Here is a 20,369-nt window from a genome sequence, read left to right on the forward strand (position 1 = left end):
AGGCATGGATGTGTGTGATGTCCTTAGGTTAGTTAGGTTTAAGTAGTTCTAAGTTCTAGGTGGCTGCTGACCTCAGAAGTTAAGTCGCATAGTGCTCAGAGCCATTTTGAGCGTCTGTGTATGGTGTTAGACGAAGGAGTAAAGTGATTTAAAGTGCGAATAATTCTGTTTGTGTGTGGTTTGACATCAGTCACTTGTGTAGGTACTGTATACAATTCAGTTCCCCAACGGCAATTCGTGACAAAGAGCGCACCGCTATACCAAAAGATGTTTGGCAGACCTCTCTAAGCCCGTGAGTCCTAGGCCATCCAGTTAGGCTCAAGAAACGTCTCTTGGATGACAACTGCAACAGAACAGAACAAACATTGTTTAAATATTCAGAAATTTCATTCGCAAATTACGAAAATAAATGGACTTCAGCTGTATTATTTATTAGTCAAATATAAAAATTTGTATTGAACTGGGACTCGAACCGGAATTTCCCGCTTATCACGAGTGGCCACCTTAACCACTCTTTCTTTTATCTCAATTTGTTAAAAAAATGGTTCAAATGGCTCTGAGCACTATGGGACTCAACTTCTGAGGTCATTAGTCCCCTAGAACTTAGAACTAGTTAAACATAACTAACCTAAGGACATCACAAACATCCATGCCCGAGGCAGGATTCGAACCTGCGACCGTAGCGGTCTTGCGGTTCCAGACTGCAGCGCCTTTAACCGCACGGCCACTTCGGCCGGCCTCAATTTGTTCGTTGTATTTGTTCGGGGCTGATGTTCCATGATACCCGCTCAAGTTCACCGTTGATCCGTTCACTAATTTTTTTTTTCTACAAAGGGCAACTAACTCTCTGACCGAACACGCTGATCTTGCGTGCCGACACCACTTCAACTATCCGAACCCGCCTCCCAATCCGACCGAACCTCCAGGCGTCACACTGGCCCATATTTCTTAAAGTTAGCGCTCTCTCTCCCTCCCTGTCTCTAATTCCCACAACAGGGACGTTTGCTGTGATTGACGCTTTAACCCGTCGAGGCATGTATGAAAGGTGGCTACACTGAGCCACAGCGCCAGAGATTGCGCCAAAGAGTATTATTCAGCCGCCTCCACTGGCAGTGCTTGTCGAGGACTCGTAGTAGGCAGTGCTTGCTGAGATGTCGTAGTGAAAAGTTCTTGTCGAGAAGTGGTGGTGGAGAATGCTTATCGAGATGTGGTAGTAGTGAGTCGGTGTTGAGATGTTGTAGTAAGGAGTGCTTGATCCATGTTTTATGCAGTTGTTTGACGGGCTAGACAGCAGATGTTGTTCGAATGGAAATATTGTAATGATCAGAGTGCTTTTCGTCAATACATATGAAGGTAAAAATTCCCTTTTCTTTTTATTATTTCAATGTCTTAAATAATGTGTCATTACAGGTTCAGTCAACAAAGCATCTGGCTTGTGTTCTTGTATTAGAGTGTAATTCTGGTTTCCTTACGCAATTATAGTATTTCTATTTTTTTTAATTACTTCAGTATAAATGGTATTTAAAATTTCTTGTCTTATTGAAGAAGAACCATGCTAGATGCGTACGTTGAATCACACTTCCACACACAGAACAATTACACTTGTGTTTTGGTTTCGTAGGTTTTATAGTTGCTGGGGACTTAATTAATTAATTAATTGTGTTAACGAAAATTTTCTTTCATTCCTTGTTGTTATTCTATGCAGGCAGATTGCGTACTAAAACTAGTCAGGGCCAACCGTTTACGAGACCTCGTAATCGGACATACAGCGACTAAAAAATTAAAAAATTATTTGCATTTCATATTTATATAATTAAGCCCCCAAGCATTTAATGTTTATTATTTTAATGTACAATGTCTATAACAACAATTAACATTATGTAATGTACCTCCAGATATGCTTGCATGCTATATGTCTAGTATTATTTACGTATTTTCTGAAAATATTTAAATGGATTCACTTTCTTAAAAACTCCCTTGCCCATGAAGTATTGATCCATTTGGCAATGACGCTGTTTGTCCTCGGATTTAATGGTTTGTTATTTTGATGTTTTGTAAAACGGTCTTAAATTTTTTTATCACTTTGAAATTTTCTTGTTGGTGGATTTGTTTTAAAGGATCTCAAAAAATTTATTTGGGTTTTGAAATTTTCTTCAAATTGCTTTTTTTTTTTAAAAAAAGGGGTTCTGACCAATTTTTTTAAAGAATTTTGAAATATCTGGATATTCTAATTTATTTTAAAAGGGTTCTTGGAATTCTTTAAGGCTTTAGAAATTATGAGATTGCATTGATTAAAATTTGTTCTTAAAAATTTTCAAGGTATTGGATTTTTCATAAAGTTATAGTTTTTTAAGAGAGGAAATTGTAAAGAAATTGATTCTTACTCACGTATTTCATGTCCAGAACGTTCAGAAATTCCCATTACAAACTTCTAGGACTTGTAGAGGGGAGTAAGTAGATAATATTTTGAATTTGAACCTATGTCCGGAAACGTATCGTTTCCTTGCTAAAACCATTTGAAAACACGTTGGTAACGCGCCCGATTTTAAAAGTAACTAGGTAGGCGTGACCCAGCACATTATTTGTTTTTGTATTCCACTCATTAATAGCTAAAGAAATTTCGTTGACGTGTTCTCTACATCTTGATGCAGTAAGGCCTCTTTCAATTCGAGTGTGCGGCGTCTCCTTTGAGTACTACAGTCACACTTGCTGACGGTGAAGGTAGTTGTGGCAAAACGGTATGCGATGGAGTCGTACGTTGTGGAGAACGACAGTGGTAAAGGAGACGAGCATTTCTTTCAATACTGTGAGCTCCTCCATTCAGAAGGATCATGTCGGTGTATTCTACAAACGTGTACTCAGCCACGTTATTCTAATCTCAGAGACATGTGAATGAGGCTCGAACGAGGTCAAAGGAGCAGTATAAATGTCAAATGACATCAGCCGATACGACGTAATCATTCATTACCATGACTATGGCTGTAGCACGGAAACGGTACCCTTCACGGCATGGGTTCCTATTCAAAATATTAGGTACTCACTCCCCTTTAAAAGTCCTAGAAGTTTGTAGCGAGGGTTTCCTGACATGTTGTGTGTATATACTGTCTACCGTTATTGCCAAGTGTCCTTATTGCTTGCGTGAACAGGCTAGAGGTTGTCAGAAATAAAGATTGTTTAAAGTTCTTTTGATTTTATGACCTCAGTGGTCTCTCGGATTCCTATGTCCCCATGGCCTGTTATCACATTTCAGGAACGCTGTGTTGTGTGAATCGTCAACACAGACAACGTACAATAAAATAATAAGTATTAGATGCTCCGACGGGTTAAAACGACGGCCGTAACAAATGTCCCTCCCTGTTGCGGGCATCACATAGTGTGTGTGTGTGTGTGTGTGTGTGTGTGTGTGCGTGCGTGTGTGTACGCGCGCTTTGTGAAATGTGGACAGTTGTGACGCATGGAGGTTTGCAATGATCCGGAAGGCGTGCTCCGACAACCGAACTCGTTAAGGCGACCACTCAAGGTGAGTGGAAAATCCGGGTCCGTCTACCGGTCTGGCACAAATTTTTACATGGTAACAACAGATAATACAGCTGAAGTCAAAAATATGGTTCAAATGGCTCTGAGAACTATGGGACTTAACATCTATGGTCATCAGTCCCCTAGAACTTAGAACTACTTAAACCTAACTAACCTAAGGACATCACACAACACCCAGCCATCACGAGGCAGAGAAAATCCCTGACCTCGCCGGGAATCGAACCCGGGCGTGGGAAGCGAGAACGCTACCGCACGAAGCAGGCAGATGTCGGCTGATGTCGCAAACGGACCCTCCATACTGTAAATCACGAATTTTGTTGGGCTTCAAATATGTTGTAGAGGCACTTACCCTGAGTACCTGGCTATCTGAATTTTTACCGATGGGCCTTGGTTTTTGAGAAAGTCGATTTTGAAGCGCACTGCGTGCTTTGTATACCTGTAACATTACATACTCTCCGAGCAAGTCAGCGTAGTGCAGCGGTAAAGGTTCACAGCTATCACGCTGTAAGTACCGTGTTCGAATCCCTTTTATGTATACAAGAACCGTCCAGAAAATTTGGTCCTAACGTTCAAAAACGAGTAGACGAATTAACTGGGAAATACAGAAATGTAGTCGTGTCCTGCACGAAATCCGGGAAGTTCACGAAACTGGTGAACGAACAATTTTTGCGTTCTGTAATTCTTCCGTACGTGGCACAGGAAAAAATTTTGTACATTATCGATTCGTGGGGATGTCAAACTGATTCAACTTTATACGATCATCTATTCACTGATGAAAAGAAAACGAGCACCCTAAAAGTGGTCCCACCAAAGTGCACTCTTTATTGCCAGCCCTGCATTGTTATTTTTACCGACATGTGACAATCTTCACGAAAATTACTCAGAATGCTCCCGGCTTGATGAAAGACAATAGAGAGATCGCTTCTAGGGAAGATTCGATAATAAAATAGTGCTCAGAGCCATTCTACCTGCTTCAGCCGATCCACAACTAAGGAGTCTTCGTTCAGGACGTTGTGACCCAACTATAGATCAGAGAATCGAGTCGCTCCGAAACTGGACATAGTAGATGGAGTGTTTGCTTGGCTCGTAGAATATGACAGCCAAGAGTAAAAATTCCGATCGCATCGTGTTTGTGGTAGAATTCAGAGGAAGATGCATGAAGTGACACCAGCTCGAGATCGTACAACAGACAAACCTATGAGGGTAAGGCATAGTAAAAAAGAATGACTGTTGGAAAGCACTTGGTGAGACAGTTCTGTCCGGTTGGAGTCTTCAAGAAGAACACCTGGAGGAGAACAGGTGCCTTAGCAGTCCCGGCTAAATCGAGGTTTTTGCCAGTTTCTGTAGCGGCCGCCCGGCCACACTCCAGTGCTGACGATGTCGTCATCATCCTTATGGCTGCACCTCGTCGTGGCCGAGATCTGCGCCAGCTGTCCAGAAGATCGCTCCTACCCATTCAGTTTGGCGGGCGATCATCCGGTTCGGGAAGCAGTTGTTGTCAGCTCGAAGATGCTTTGATACAGTTCTCCACGATAGTCTATGCTGCGCAGCCATCTTCATCGCTGCATAACTACCACAACACACATCCATTTGAACCCGTTTGATGCATTCAAAGGTCTTGGTTTCCTTCTATAATTCTTATCACTCACACTTCCTTTCATTATCAAACTGACGATTCCTTGATGTTTCAGCGTGTGCCCTTTCACTCAGTCCATTCCTTTTGTGAACATATGCCGTAAATTTCTTTTTTTCCCAATTCACTTCAATACCTCCTAATTGGTTATTCTGATCTACCCATCTAATTTTCAACATGCTTCTGTAGCACTACATTTAAAAAGCTTGTAGTCTCTCCTTGTCTGAATTGATTATCGTCCACGTTTCGCTTTTATACAAGATTACTCTCCAGACAAGTATTTTGAGAAACGACTTCCCAACTCTTTAATGTTAATAATTGCAATCATCTCTACTTCGGCAATTAGCGGTTGTATTTTGCCCAAATCGCAAAACTCATCGAATACTTTTACTGTCGCATTTTTTAAACTAATTTTCTCGGCATCTGATTTAACTCGACTACATTCCACTGCCCCTGTTTCCCATCTTATAATCCATTTCCAAGACTATCTGTTCCATTCAGTTGGGCTTCCGTATTCATTGCCGTCTCTGACACAGAATGTCATCTGAAAACCGTGAAGTTTTATTTCTTTTCTCTGAACTTAAGTTTCCTTTCTAAATTTTTCCCCGGGTTCCTTTACTGCTTGGTCAAATTTCAGACTGCATAACATCGAGGAGAGGCAACTACCATGTCTCACTTCTTTCTTAATTAATGCTTCCCTTTCACGCGCCTCGACTATTATAACCGCAGCCTGGTAGGTTGTAGATAACTTCTGAGCTCCCTGTATTTCACCTCTGCTACTTTCAGAATTTGAGTTTGTTCCAGTCAACGTTGTCAGAACAAATGCTGTAAACGTACTTAATCCTCTGAATTTCTGAAATCTCGTCTCCGTATAGACGGGAATGTATAATCCCGTGTAACATGTATATCTGGAATCGCTCAAGAAAAACGCTCTGGATAAGCTGGTTCCAATAGCAGCCAGTGAATACTTGTTTCATCCACTCAGTGATTGAAATGTAGGGACTTTGTCACAATTTTTGCTTGATTGCGATGTTTCAATAATGTACTTACAATGTCAATGTTTCGTTGCCTGATACCCAACATTTCCGTATGATAGTCCTGTTGTCTATTTCAAGACTGTGTGGATACTGTAGCATGTTTTCATTGGCTTGTAGTAACCAGTTCGGCGGACATTAATTGAACCCTGTTAACATAAACTAATCACATACAAGTCACATATTCTAAAACTTCAAATTCCGTTGTCTACCTCAAATCAGATCAGAGTAGACGTTTTCCATGTATAGGAGACATAGCATTTTGGCCCATAACGTGGCTCTGAGAGATAACAAATAGTTACAGCGTTTTTACGGCAATAAATTTGTCGCGACAGCTAGTGCCCATCATATCCTTCTGATATATATATCACTGAGAACGTAGTATTTCACTGCTATTTATTTATGGTCTCAACCAAATTCCTGTTCCAATTGTTGCCATTGCTGAAAGAGAGAGAGAGAGACTAATTCTGGGGCCTTGTCGTGCCCTGAGGGCATACAGAATATCATCATCTTTTGATTTTCTAACATTCATCTCGTGAGCTGTTAACAAGTCTAAACTGTAAGGTATCGTCCAAAGGACGCGGTGCCACACTGAAGTTGGCAGTATCCATCGATTCCAAAGATGTTAGCGAGGCCTCGCTGCAATCCGCATGGTAGTGGCTCCTGAAGATCACACCTCACTCTCAGCACAGCGGCGTCCTCGCACAGAGGTTAACGTAGAGCCGGGCATGGAAGCGCTCTGCTCCAGTACAATGTCTCATCTGAAGCAGTCAGCATCATCTACTAGGATTAAAGTGTTATTCAAGTCTCAGATGGAAATGTACTTTTATAAATGTTGCATGTTGTACTTCAAGAGACGAGTTTGTTAATTAGGGCATAAAGTGATGCTCTAATAGGCAATGACAGTTGCAAATTATCAAGCACTCCCGTGGCTAAGGACTGTATCAAGTTAAGAAAATCTTATCATACGTGTAATTAAGTGAATTAATATTTCATATGTAGTAGTTCAATGAGCCATCTCTCAGAGCAGTCAAAGAACCCACAGTTATGGCCGAACGGCTGTGGTTTCGTCTGTTCACAACAAACTGCGTGTTAACTTCCATGTAATTTGCCTTTTCCTACAGCAAGTGTGTTTATTTTTAACAGTTTACTTAGGTGGAACCTAATATTTAAAAATCTTGAGGCTATATGTACGTTTCTTTTGCGGACGAACTACGATTAATGTAATCAAAGCCTCACGTTACTATTTCGGTCACAGCTTCTGATAGTTTAGTGGTCCGCCCCAGTAGCTGAGTGGTCAGCGTGACGGATTGCCGTCCTCTGGGCCCGGGTTCGATTCCCGGCTGGGTCGGAGATTTTCTCCGCTCAGGGACTGGGTGTTGTGTTGTGTTCATCATCATTTCATCCCCATCCGGCGTGCAGGTCGCCCAATGTGGCGCCGAATGTAATAAGACCTACGATATGGCGGCCGGACCTGCCCCGCGAGGGGCCTCCCGGCCAATGACGCCAAACGCTCATTTCCATTTCATTTCCATAGTTTAGTGCATGTGTTTTTGCAGTCCTATAGCAGTGTTGTGCGTTTCTTGCGTAGCTCATGTGATCTTCTCATTCTGGTAAATTCGATTTTTGACAGCTCTTATCGCCATGTTTACTTACGAGCTTTTTTGTAGTTATAAATTTGTTATAACTTTATTGTATTAACGAGAAAAGCATATCGAGCAATAAGATGATAAAATTTTATGAATACAGCCCTGTTCTTAACTCATCGTGAAAAATGCATTTCAAATTCACCGCCTTTGTTAGATTGGTGCATAAGTCCGTATCGTTTCCCCATAAGTTTCATAAACACAATAGATACACATAAGAGGGACTTAAGTCACCAATAGTATAAGCTCCTTCAATATTTACAACAGTTTGCCAACGCTGGCGTGTTGTTGTTGTTGTGGTCTTCAGTCCTGAGACTGGTTTGATGCAGACCTCCATGCTACTCTATCGTGTGCAAGCTTCTTCATCTCCCAGTACGTACTACAGCCTACATCCCTCTGAATCTGCTTAGTGTATTCATCTCTTGGTCTCCCTCTACGATTCTCACCCTTCACGCTGCCCTCCAATACTAAATTGGTGATTCCTTGATGCCTCAGAACATGTCCTACCAACCGATCCCTTCTTCTAGTCAAGTTGTGCCACAAACTCCTCTTCTCGCCAATCCTATTCAATACTTCCTCATTAGTTGTGTGATCTACCCATCTAATCTTCAGCATTCTTCTGTAGCACCACATTTCGAAAGCTTCTATTCTCTTCTTGTCCAAACTATTTATCGTCCATGTTTCACTTCCATACATGACTACACTCCATACAAATACTTTCAAAAATGACTTCCTGACACTTAAATCTATACTCGATGTTAGCAAATTTCTCTTCTTCAGAAACGCTTTCCTTGCCATTGCCAGTCTACATTTTATATCCTCTCTACTTCGACCATCATCAGTTATTTTGCTCCCCAAATAGCAAAACTTCTTTACTACTTTAAGTGTCTCATTTCCTAATCTAATTCCCTCAGCATCACCCGACTTAATTCGACTACATTCCATTAACCTCGTTTTGCTTTTCTTGATGTTCATCTTATATCCTTTCAAGACACTGTCCATTCCGTTCAACTGCTCTTCCAAGTCCTTTGCTGTCTCTGACAGAATTACAATGTCATCGGCGAACCTTAAAGTTTTTATTTCTTCTCCATGGATTTTAATACCTACTCCGAATTTTTCTTTTGTTTCCTTTACTGCTTGCTCAATATAAAGATTGAATAACTACGGGGAGAGGCTGCAACCCTGTCTCACTCCCTTTCCAACCACTGCTTCCCTTTCATGTCCCTCGACTCTTATAACTGCCATCTGGTTTCTGTACAAATTGTAAATAGCCTCTCGCTCCCTGTATTTTACCCCTGCCACCTTCAGAATTTGAAAGAGAGTATTCCAGAAAGAAAAAAAAATTGGTTCAAATGGCTCTGAGCACTATGGGACTTAACATCTATGGTCATCAGTCCCCCAGAAATTAGAACTACTTAAACCTAACTAACCTAAGGACATCACACAACACCCAGTCATCACGAAGCAGAGAAAATCCCTGACCCCGCCGGGAATCGAACCCGGGAAGAGAGTATTCCAGTCAACATTGTCAAATCTTTCTCCAAGTCTACAAATGCTGCAAACGTAGGTTTGCCTTTTCTTAATCTTTCTTCTAAGATACCCTGGCGTAACTGTTCGATTCTGTGACTGCAGGAATCAGTTGGTTATGAGGCGAAGAACTCGTCGAGCCATTTTCATCCGGAAAGGAAGTTCCTTAAACGTTGTTCGATAGAGAGCGGAAAAGACGAAAATCTGAGGGCACAAGATCAGGTGATAAGGCGGGTGAGGAATGACTTCCCAACCCGACTGCTGTGTAGTGGTTTTTGTCAGCCTAGCAGAATGCGGGCGTGCGTCATCGTACAGTAGTATCACGTCATGCATCCTACCTGGTCGTTGTTATTGGATTGCGTCTGCAAGACGTCTCAGTGATTGACAATAAATGTCAGCAGTGATGGTTGATCCTCGGGGAAGCAATTTGTAGTACACCACACCGTCGCTGTTCCTCCAGATGCATAACATTATCTTCTGTGGATACGCGCAGATATTTATACGGGGACTTGATGCTGTATTTGGGCTCATCCATTTGTTTCTTTTCCTCATGTTAGCACAAAGACACCATTTCTTGTCACCAGCAACGTCACAGGATAGGGATGGTCGATACTGTTCACTAGCTAATTGATGACGAGCAAGCAGGGATGCGCGTGTGGCCATTTGCTGATTTTTGTGATTTTGGCTTAAAGCATGCATGGAGCTCCCCCATTTCATCCAAATGTCGCACGATGGCGGCATGACCACAGTGCATCAGATTTGCCATATCTCGAGTACACTGATGTGGATCATTGTGGATTAATGCGTTTAAACGATCTTCATCAGACCCCGAAGTTAATCTTGGACTTGGAGTCACTAGTGTCATGAAGATCCTCCTTAAAATCTAGAAAACCGTTTAATTGCCTTTTTCTGTCCAATGGCATTATCCCATACACGGTGCAGTTGTTTCTGGCTGCCAACGCTGCTGTCACCCCACTACTGAACTCAAACAGAAGAATATGTCAGAAATGTTCCGATTTCTCCACGTGGCACTCCATTTTCTATCGTCCACAGCTCCACTCACTGTCACCTAATGACAAAATGACAGCATGTAAAATCAAACAGTAAAAGTGAACTATCAACAAAAAATGAGAATCTATAAATAAACCGACAGCAAGCGGAGTACCAACAGGTAAAACAAAAACGTTACGAATTTATGCACCATCCTAATACATACAACGCAAAAGAAACCGGTCTTCTTACTTAAAGCAGTCACTTTTTTGTAACAGAAACAATACATGTGCAGATTTCGTTGTATTTTCTATGGATATAACTATATCTGCCAATGAATTTCATTTGTCCTGTACGTCATGAGCAGATATCTCACAAAGACCAAATGAATTTTACGTTTGAAAAACAAAGTTGAAGTAAAGTATAGTTATAATATGTGTTCTGATATAGCATTGTATGATAATGTCTTCACGCACAATTTTGTCTTACTACAGTTGGAAGAAAGCAAAGATAGCGTGTAACTTCCTGGCAGATTAAAACTATATGTCGGACCGAGACTCGAATTCGGGACCTTTGGCTTTCGCGGGCCAGTGCTCTACCAACTTAGCTACACAGGCTCCACATGCTCACGTGTGTATTTGTGAAACTGATTGTGGCATAAAGTGGTACCTAATTTCATTCGAGTATTTACTATCAAAAACAGTCTTGATCACAATTTATTTATTACGGTGACCGGTTTCGACCACGACTGTGATCATCTTCAGATTACTAGTAATGATTCTCCAGCAGATGGATGTTCTTACTCATTGGTCTGAAGATGATCACAGTAGTGGTCGAAACCGGTCACCGTAATAAATAAATTGTGATCAAGACTGTTTTTGGTAGTAAATATTTGTAACACATTGATCGCTGTATACTCCCAAAATGTATTCAAAAGTAATTCATTCGAATAGTATGTTTATACCTCTTTTGCCTCTCTTGCTCCAATCAGTATCTGCAGCCTTTAGGAGCGACAAATTGTTTCTTCTTCCACCAGTTGTGCTATTCATCTTACGTTATGGTAGTTGACGACAAGATAGGACAGTGAATTAGCATCGTTGTATAGCATGTTACTGATGTGGTGATCAGTGGGAAATACTGGCACGTCAAGTACGCAAGGATTGAAAATCGTCTTACAAAAGTAACATTTACTCATACAGTTCCATAAAATTGGAAAGTAGCCATGTCGCTTACACCATTTCACTACACCGACTCAGCTACAGTGATACCTTCATAGTTCCTGCGGTGACACGTAACTTCTTTTAATACTGCTTCACCGTGGGAAACAACCAGCACAACAGCTTGCAGCAATTTTCAACTGTCTCTTGTGTTGCTCTCAGATGTAATGCCGCACCAACAATTGGAAATTTGGTCCTACGAGACCAAACTGCAGAGGGCATCGGTTCCTAGGCTTACACACTATTTAATTTAACTTAAACTAACTTACTCTAAGGACAACACACACAGCCATGCCCGAGGGAGGATTCGAACCTCCGACGGGGGGAGCCGTGCGAACCGACCGTGGCAAGGCTCCCAAAACCGCACGGCTACCCCGCGCGACTGCCGCACAAACAGGGGAAACAGTTCCAGGCTGGGCATGCGCTAACCATTCTATTAGTTTCAACTGGAGTCTTTTTTTTTCATCATAGATACTAAAAATAATAGCAGACTCCGGTTCGTTAACGTACAGAAGCGAGGAAACCTTGGATTGTCTGCACCAATGTAAAATTATCCTATCTTCACATAAATTTATGAACTTTATTTCTTTTAGATGATTAGTCAAAGATCTGTCTTCTAAATCAGTATTTAATTTGTTAACGGGGACGTCAGGAGAAAATTTTCCAACAGGGTATAAAGTTTAGATTTTGCCATTTTTATGTAACTGATCGGAGTGTTTCAAGACGTGCATGCCCCGGAAACTAAACTTGGCTAGAATTAGACAAAACTTATTCTACCTCAAGTGAAATAGTTATCCACTTAGTATTTTTAAGGTAGATTGTTTTTATGTCCAAACAGGAAGCATATTCAACTGTATAAACAAGGTACATATATTTGTGTCATTTCTACGAATATGAACAGAACCTTTTTGATTCAGAGACATAAAATTCCATTATCATGTGATTAAATCGGGTGTATCCAACAAGTTATTAAATACAGTTAGAAAGTATTTACAAGAAACGTTTTTATAGCCCTATGATATGGCAACCCACACAGTATTATAATATTCAATAGAAAAGAGTCAGAACGGCTAAGAAAATCAAGTTGTGTATCAACAAAAGTAACCACAATTAACACTCTTCGAAGTGAAGGACCAGGCAGTAAACATTCTTAAAAGTCTTATCAGACTTGATATCATCCATAACACTTTAATTTGTTTACAAAACACATACGATCACGTTAACAGATTTGTCTCATGACTTCATGATTTCTATTTTTTGATGCTCAGCGGCAAAACTAAAATTAAACAAAAAGTTTTTGAAAGTTAAATTTTTTTGGCTAGAGTACATAAAGAGTGACCTAGGGCCTGTAACCGACAAGATGAACGCGGGAAATCTTCCAAAACCGTCCTCAAACTGGCCGGTAAAAACGACTGTTAACAGCTTGTGACTGAACCAGGTCAGTCCTCATCTCTCCAGTTAGTCACACTATCGTGCAGTCGTATCGACTCGACTGCAGAATTCCTAGCTCTGTGACTGCATGTGGCGCTGTATTGCACTGCACTGAGTTGAGAAAGTTCCGTTTCCTGAAGAGGACATCTTTTCGACCTTGAAATTTCATACACTATTTCCTCTCATTCTTCTTTTCTTCTTTTGCTTACGCCATAGTCCCGCAGCGACCGCAGGGTTGGCGTGGTTACAACGGATTTGGCAAGGTTAGTTGTAGGGATGGCCGGATGCCCTTCCTGCCGCCATCCTGTACCCCCCAGGACGGAATCAGTGTACCCCAACTGTCTGCGTCTAGTGTAAATCGTGAAACAGAGCGGACGTTTTCAAATGTCTGCGACGCGTGTAACTGAGGTGAACGTGGGGACCAGCCCGGTATTCACATAGCGGGATGTGGAAAACCGCCTAAAAACCACATCCAGGCTGGCCGGCACACCGGCTCTCGTCGTTAATCCGCCTGGCGGATTCGATCCGGGGCCGGAGCGCCTACCCGAGTCCAGGAAGCAGCGCGTTAGAGCGCTCGGTTACCCTGGCGGGTCACGCTATTTCCTCTCATCTGGCACCTAAATTGGAGTATTGTGTGTCGTCTGAAGCATTGGACTCACAGACTAAGTACAGACGGCTGTGTTCTTCAGCTTCTACTGAAATACTTTCACTGTGTAAAACTGTATGTAGAATATGCTAGCCATCGATGGTCTTTTTTGTCCACAGGCAAACGACAATGTACTATTGAGGTACCTTGGTGCAGGTATCTCAATAGTACCTGCAGGAATGTTCTGTAAAGATTAGCATTCATCTTCACTGGGAATTAGATCGAAACTGCCATCGCGCCAAGGAATCACCATAATTTCTCGTGAACGGCATGAACAATATTTCCCGCCACGCAGGGCAATTTTAATCTGCAATTCAGTACCGTTGGAGACAATCATCGCTAGAAATTCGAGAGAATTCTGTAATGAACAAAAAGCCTATACCAAGATTCCAGGAGGGGCCAAGTGCCCTCTCTTGCCTACCTTGCCACACCTTCCAACATTCTTGTGGACGCCGATGTTGTTAATGATACGTACTTGAACTGCACTGAAACCTCTGATAGATCAATATCAGTTACTGTACAAAAAATATAATATGAAACTTCCTGGCAGATTAAAACAGTGCGCCGGACCGAGACTCGAACACGGGACCTTTGCCTTCCGCGGGCAAGTACTCTACCATCTGAGCTAGCCAAGCACGACTCAAGACCTGTCCTCGCAGCTCTAATTCCTCCAGAGCTGTGAGCACGGGTCGTGAGTCGTGCTTGGCTAGCTCAGATGCTAGAGCACTTGCCCGCAGAAAGCAAAGGTCCCGTGTTCGAGTCTCGATCTGGTGCACTGTTTTAATCTGCCAGAATGTTTCATATCAGCGCACTGTCACCTGCAGAGTGAAAATTTCATTGTGGAATGTAATATGAATCTGAAAGACAATAGTCAGCATCAATCGGCAGATTTCGATACTAAATGCTGCAGGCTCAGTCAGAAATACCGTAATAGTATTACAAGACATCAGAATATAAAACTGCCTGACACCAAAATGTGACGGGAAAAATTGCTATTTGAACAGGGAGAATTATTTGTCAGATTCACTTCGGGTGCACGGTCAGTTATAATCTACCCAATCAGATAAATGCGCCTCGTACGTAATATGTTACTACTAGGAGGGTACCTGTGGGGAACTTTCGTTCTTTTATAGTTTTAAATAATGACAGTATTTTGAATAAGTTGAGATAAGGGTTGATGGGAGAATGAAGAGAAAACATCTATAAAATGATCCGAACGCTGTGAAATAATAATAAATTATAATATATTCTTGTATATACATTTCCGTGTGTCCAGAAATGTGTTTTGCATTCGGAATGTTTGTCCCGACTTGTACCAAGGGTAGAAATCAGGGTCTGTCAGTTGGGCCTCATAACTTACAACTGTAATTCGACATAGATTTTCAGTTACAGTGATGCGCGTTAGGTCGTAGTAGCCATAGGCAAATTACAATTCAAGTCGACAATGACAGATATGTCTGTCGTTTTGGAAAGCGTATTCATCAACAAAAGAAAACATGTACAATGGGCAGAGTTAATGGATTACTGTAGTGGACACGGTTATTATCCACGACTATGCTGTATACAAATTATCCATTTAACAAGTAGTTTAAAACAAGTAAAATGGTATTTGTAATAACGTAATAGGGAAAGTGAGTCTCTTATTTGTACGTAATACCTTAGCTTTGTAAAATGTAGGTGTGATGGTGGGCATCCATGATGTCTTTTTGCCAACGATATTTAAAACTCTCTTTATATTTTCTACAAATAGTAAGTTTTAGAGCGAAATCGTTGTGCGATGTCAGAAACTGGTTAAAAAACCATTCTAACTCATTCGTCCTTGTACGATTACTATGTTTTGAGAAAAACGGATGTTGATTGGCAAATAATATATATGACCGCCACATTATTGGTTAAAACAGTTGTTTATATTATTAGGGTTAAAATATAAATTTGTAAGGTGAAATGTTAAAATTTATTTGTAGCTCTTTTTATGAATCTGTGAAATTTAAATAATAAACTAGGATTAGATACCCTATTACTTTAAATGTTAATTATATTTACCAGGGTACTATTATTTAAGGTCTTTAAACCCAAAGAATTTGGCGGTATCTCATTCCATTCAGAGGAACCTACCCCATGATTGATAATACGCGATTTACTCTACTTAATTTATTTGTCTGTATATCTCCGTTATCAGAGAATCTTTTTAGAGTTATAATTCTCAAGACTTATAATTATGAAATATTATACACTCCTGGAAATTGAAATAAGAACACCGTGAATTCATTGTCCCAGGAAGGGGAAACTTTATTGACACATTCCTGGGGTCAGATACATCACATGATCACACTGACAGAACCACAGGCACATAGATACAGGCAACAGAGCATGCACAATGTAGGCACTAGTACAGTGTATATCCACCTTTCGCAGCAATGCAGGCTGCTATTCTCCCATGGAGACGATCGTAGAGATGCTGGATGTAGTCCTGTGGAACGGCTTGCCATGCCATTTCCTCCTGGCGCCTCAGTTGGACCAGCGTTCGTGCTGGACGTGCAGACCGCGTGAGATGACACTTCATCCAGTCCCAAACATGCTCAATGGGGGACAGATCCGGAGATCTTGCTGGCCAGGGTAGTTGACATACACCGTCTAGAGCACGTTGGGTGGCACGGGATACATGCGGACGTGCATTGTCCTGTTGGAACAGCAAGTTCCCTTGCCGGTCTAGGAATGGTAGAACGATGGGTTCGATGACGGTTTGGATGTACCGTGCACTATTCAGTGTCCCCTCGACGATCACCAGTGGTGTACGGCCAGTGTAGGAGATCGCTCCCCACACCATGATGCCGGGTGTTGGCCCTGTGTGCCTCGGTCGTATGCAGTCCTGATTGTGGCGCTCACCTGCACGGCGCCAAACACGCATACGACCATCATTGGCACCAAGGCAGAAGCGACTCTCATCGCTGAAGACGACACGTCTCCATTCGTCCCTCCATTCACGCCTGTCGCGACACCACTGGAGGCGGGCTGCACGATGTTGGGGCGTGAGCGGAAGACGGCCTAACGGTGTGCGGGACCATAGCCCAGCTTCATGGAGACGGTTGCAAATGGTCCTCTCCGATACCCCAGGAGCAACAGTGTCCCTAATCTGCTGGGAAGTGGCGGTGCGGTCCCCTACGGCACTGCGTAGGATCCTACGGTCTTGGCGTGCATCCGTGCGTCGCTGTGGTCAGGTCCCAGGTCGACGGGCACGTGCACCTTCCGCCGACCACTGGCGACAACATCGATGTACTGTGGAGACCTCACGCCCCACGTGTTGAGATATTCGGCGGTACGTCCACCCGGCCTCCCGCATGCCCACTATACGCCCTCGCTCAAAGTCCGTCAACTGCACATACGGTTCACGTCCACACTGTCGCGGCATGCTACCAGTGTTAAAGACTGCGATGGAGCTCCGTATGCCACGGCAAACTGGCTGACACTGACGGCGGCGGTGCACAAATGCTGCGCAGCTAGCGCCATTCGACGGCCAACACCGCGGTTCCTGGTGTGTCCGCTGTGCCGTGCGTGTGATCATTGCTTGTACAGCCCTCTCGCAGTGTCCGGAGCAAGTATGGTGGGTCTGACACACCGGTGTCAATGTGTTCTTTTTTCCATTTCCAGGAGTGTAGTTAAGAGGAGGTGGGTTACAATAGATTTTTGTTTATAATGGATTTGATAGTGAAATACTGTTAATGAAGGTGGATTTGATAGTAATTTAATTTATTTAATTTAACTGATATTGGATCTGATGTGTGTACACATCGCCCATCGCTCTCATTATTGATTATTCTATTTTTATTATTTTAAGGTAGCTTCAATTTAGATGAGATAAGTTGTAACATAGTAGATGTACTGGAAAGTGTATCTAGGAAGAGGTTCAAGATATAACTTGTTAGTAAAGTGTTTCACTTACACTGAAAATTTTTCTGTGCATATGAGGATATCTTGATTATTTATTTTATTATATTTATTTTTTGTTTATTTAATTATTTAATATAAATAATTTTGTTGAATTTTGTCTTAGTATATTTTATAGAAATGATTTTTTAAATTATAGTTTATTGGTAATGTAAGTGTTTTATGAAATATTATTTTAAATTTTTTAAAGTAGATTTTATTTATTGTGGCATTTGTATCAGGGTTTATCAAAATTTAAGTATTTATTTTACTTGTCTCGATTTGGGTTGATTTATAAATAATTTATAGTTAATGTATCATAATTATTATCAAATTATTTATAGAAATGAGATGTTAATCGTTTCCTAAGATATCTAGTTTCTTAAGAAAAAATTTAATTTTTTGAAGTTAATTGTTTTTATTTAATTTTTTAAGTATAAATATTAACTTATTTATTCTTTAAGGGATAAGCTTTGTTAAGTTAATAACCTATAATTTGTTTCATAAAAATATAATAGTAAGCTTTAAACCAGCTATCTTTAAGATTGTTTTAGTTCATTATTTTTTATTTTGATTTTATAAGTATTTTAGGTTTTTTATTAAGATTATTAATTTAATTTTATAATTTTTGTAATAATGATAGAATTAGTATATTTATTTGTATAATATTTTTACCTTGTAAACTTATTATAAGGAACCAGGCAAAATTGATTTCCGCCTGTTTATGAAAAACATGTCCTCTTGAAAAATACTTTGAGGTCTGGCCTGCTCACTGAGCGGATTTTTAAAGAGCAGCGATATTTTGACTGTGTGAAGGTAGCATAATCATTAGTCTCTTAATTAGTGGCTGGAATGAATGGCTTGATGAGAAATCCACTGTCTCTTAATAAATTTTTGAGTCAAAAGGCTTAAATTCTTCTTTAGTACGAGAAGACCCTATAGAGCTTAACATTTTACTTTTATATAGTTTTTTGTTTGTCTTTCTATATTTAATGGTGATGTTTTGTTGGGGTGACATGAAGAACAAATAAACTCTTCATTATTATATCATTGATTTATGTTTGTTGTTTTGATCCACAATTTATGATCATAGGATTAAGTTACCTTAGGGATAACAGCATAATTGTTTTTGAGAGCTCATATCGACAAAGCAGATTGCGACCTCAATGTTGGATTAAGAAAAGTTTTGGGTGCAGGAGCCCAGTGATTAGGTCTGTTCGACCTTTAAATTCTTACATGATCTGAGTTCAGACCGGCGTGAGCCAGGTTGGTTGCTATCCTAAGACTATTAATCCATATTAGTACGAAAGGACCATATGGTTGAATTATTTTTTATTATATTGATTAATATTAATTAATTTACTATTTTGACAGATTAATGTGATGAATTTAGAATTCATTTATGTAGATTTTTTTCTACAAATAGTATTGATACTTTATGATTTGTTTATGATTATTTTAAATTTTCTTTTATTAGTTATTTGTGTTTTAATTAGTGTTGCTTTTCTAACTTTATTGGAGCATAAGGTTTTAGGTTATATTCAGATTCGTAAGGGTCCAAATAAGGTAGGATTTGTAGGAATCCCACAACCCTTTAGTGATGCTATTAAGTTGATTTGTAAGGAGCAGCCAATTCCTATTATATCTAATTATTTACTTTATTATTTTTCTCCTGTTTTTAATTTAATAATTTCTTTGGCTGTTTGAGTAATTTTCCCTTATTGAACTTATATATGTTCTTTTTCTTATGAGTTTTTGTTCTTTTTATGTTGCACTAGATTAGGTGTTTATACTGCTATGACTGCTGGTTGATCTTCTAATTCAAATTATTCGTTATTAGGTTCTCTTCGTTCTGTTGCTCAAACAATTTCATATGAAGTTAGTTTGGCTTTAATTTTGTTATTTTTAATTATTTTAACTTGTAGTTTTAACATGTTTGATTTTATAAATTATCAGCTTTATTGTTAATTTGTTATTATTTCTTTTCCTTTAGCTTTAGCTTGCTTTGCTTCTTGTTTAGCCGAAACTAACCGTACTCCTTTTGACTTTGCCGAAGGTGAGTCTGAGTTAGTTTCAGGGTTTAATATTGAATATGGTGCAGGTGGTTTTACTTAAATTTTTTTAGCTGAGTATACTAGAATTGTTTTTATAAGAATATTATTAGCTTCAATTTCTTTAGGTGGCGATTTTTATTCTTTTATATTTTTTGTTAAGCTTGCTATTATATCCTTTGGCTTTATTTGAGTTCGGGTTACATTACCACGGTTCCATTATGGTAAGCTAATATACTTAGCTTGAAAAAGTATTTTACCTTTATCTTTAAATTTTTTTATTTTCTTTGTTGGTTTAAAGATTTTATTTATCTCATTTATTTATTGAAATTTTTTAAGAAAAGTTAATAGAAGAGTTAAACTTCTAGTTTTATGTTTTCAAAACATATGCTTTTCTGAAGCTAATTACCTTATTATTCCTTAATTAGCTTATCTCATGTGTTTGCAACATGGACACTAATTAAGAAGTATGTAAAGTAGATAATTGTTGAGATTTCCACTGTTATAATGTAAGGTTCTTCAACAGGTCGTTTACCAATTCATGTTAATAAGCATACAACAACTACTATGATTCAGAATAAAATCTGATTAATAGGATAGAATTGGATACCTCAGAATGGTGTTTTATTGTAAAATGGTAAAATTATTAAGATTCTAATTGATAAGAAAATGCAATAACACCTCCTAACTTATTAGGAATTGATTGTAGAACTGCATATGCAAATAAGAAATA

This window comes from Schistocerca americana, chromosome 1 (assembly GCF_021461395.2).
Source record: "Schistocerca americana isolate TAMUIC-IGC-003095 chromosome 1, iqSchAmer2.1, whole genome shotgun sequence".
Taxonomy (NCBI): domain Eukaryota; kingdom Metazoa; phylum Arthropoda; class Insecta; order Orthoptera; family Acrididae; genus Schistocerca; species Schistocerca americana.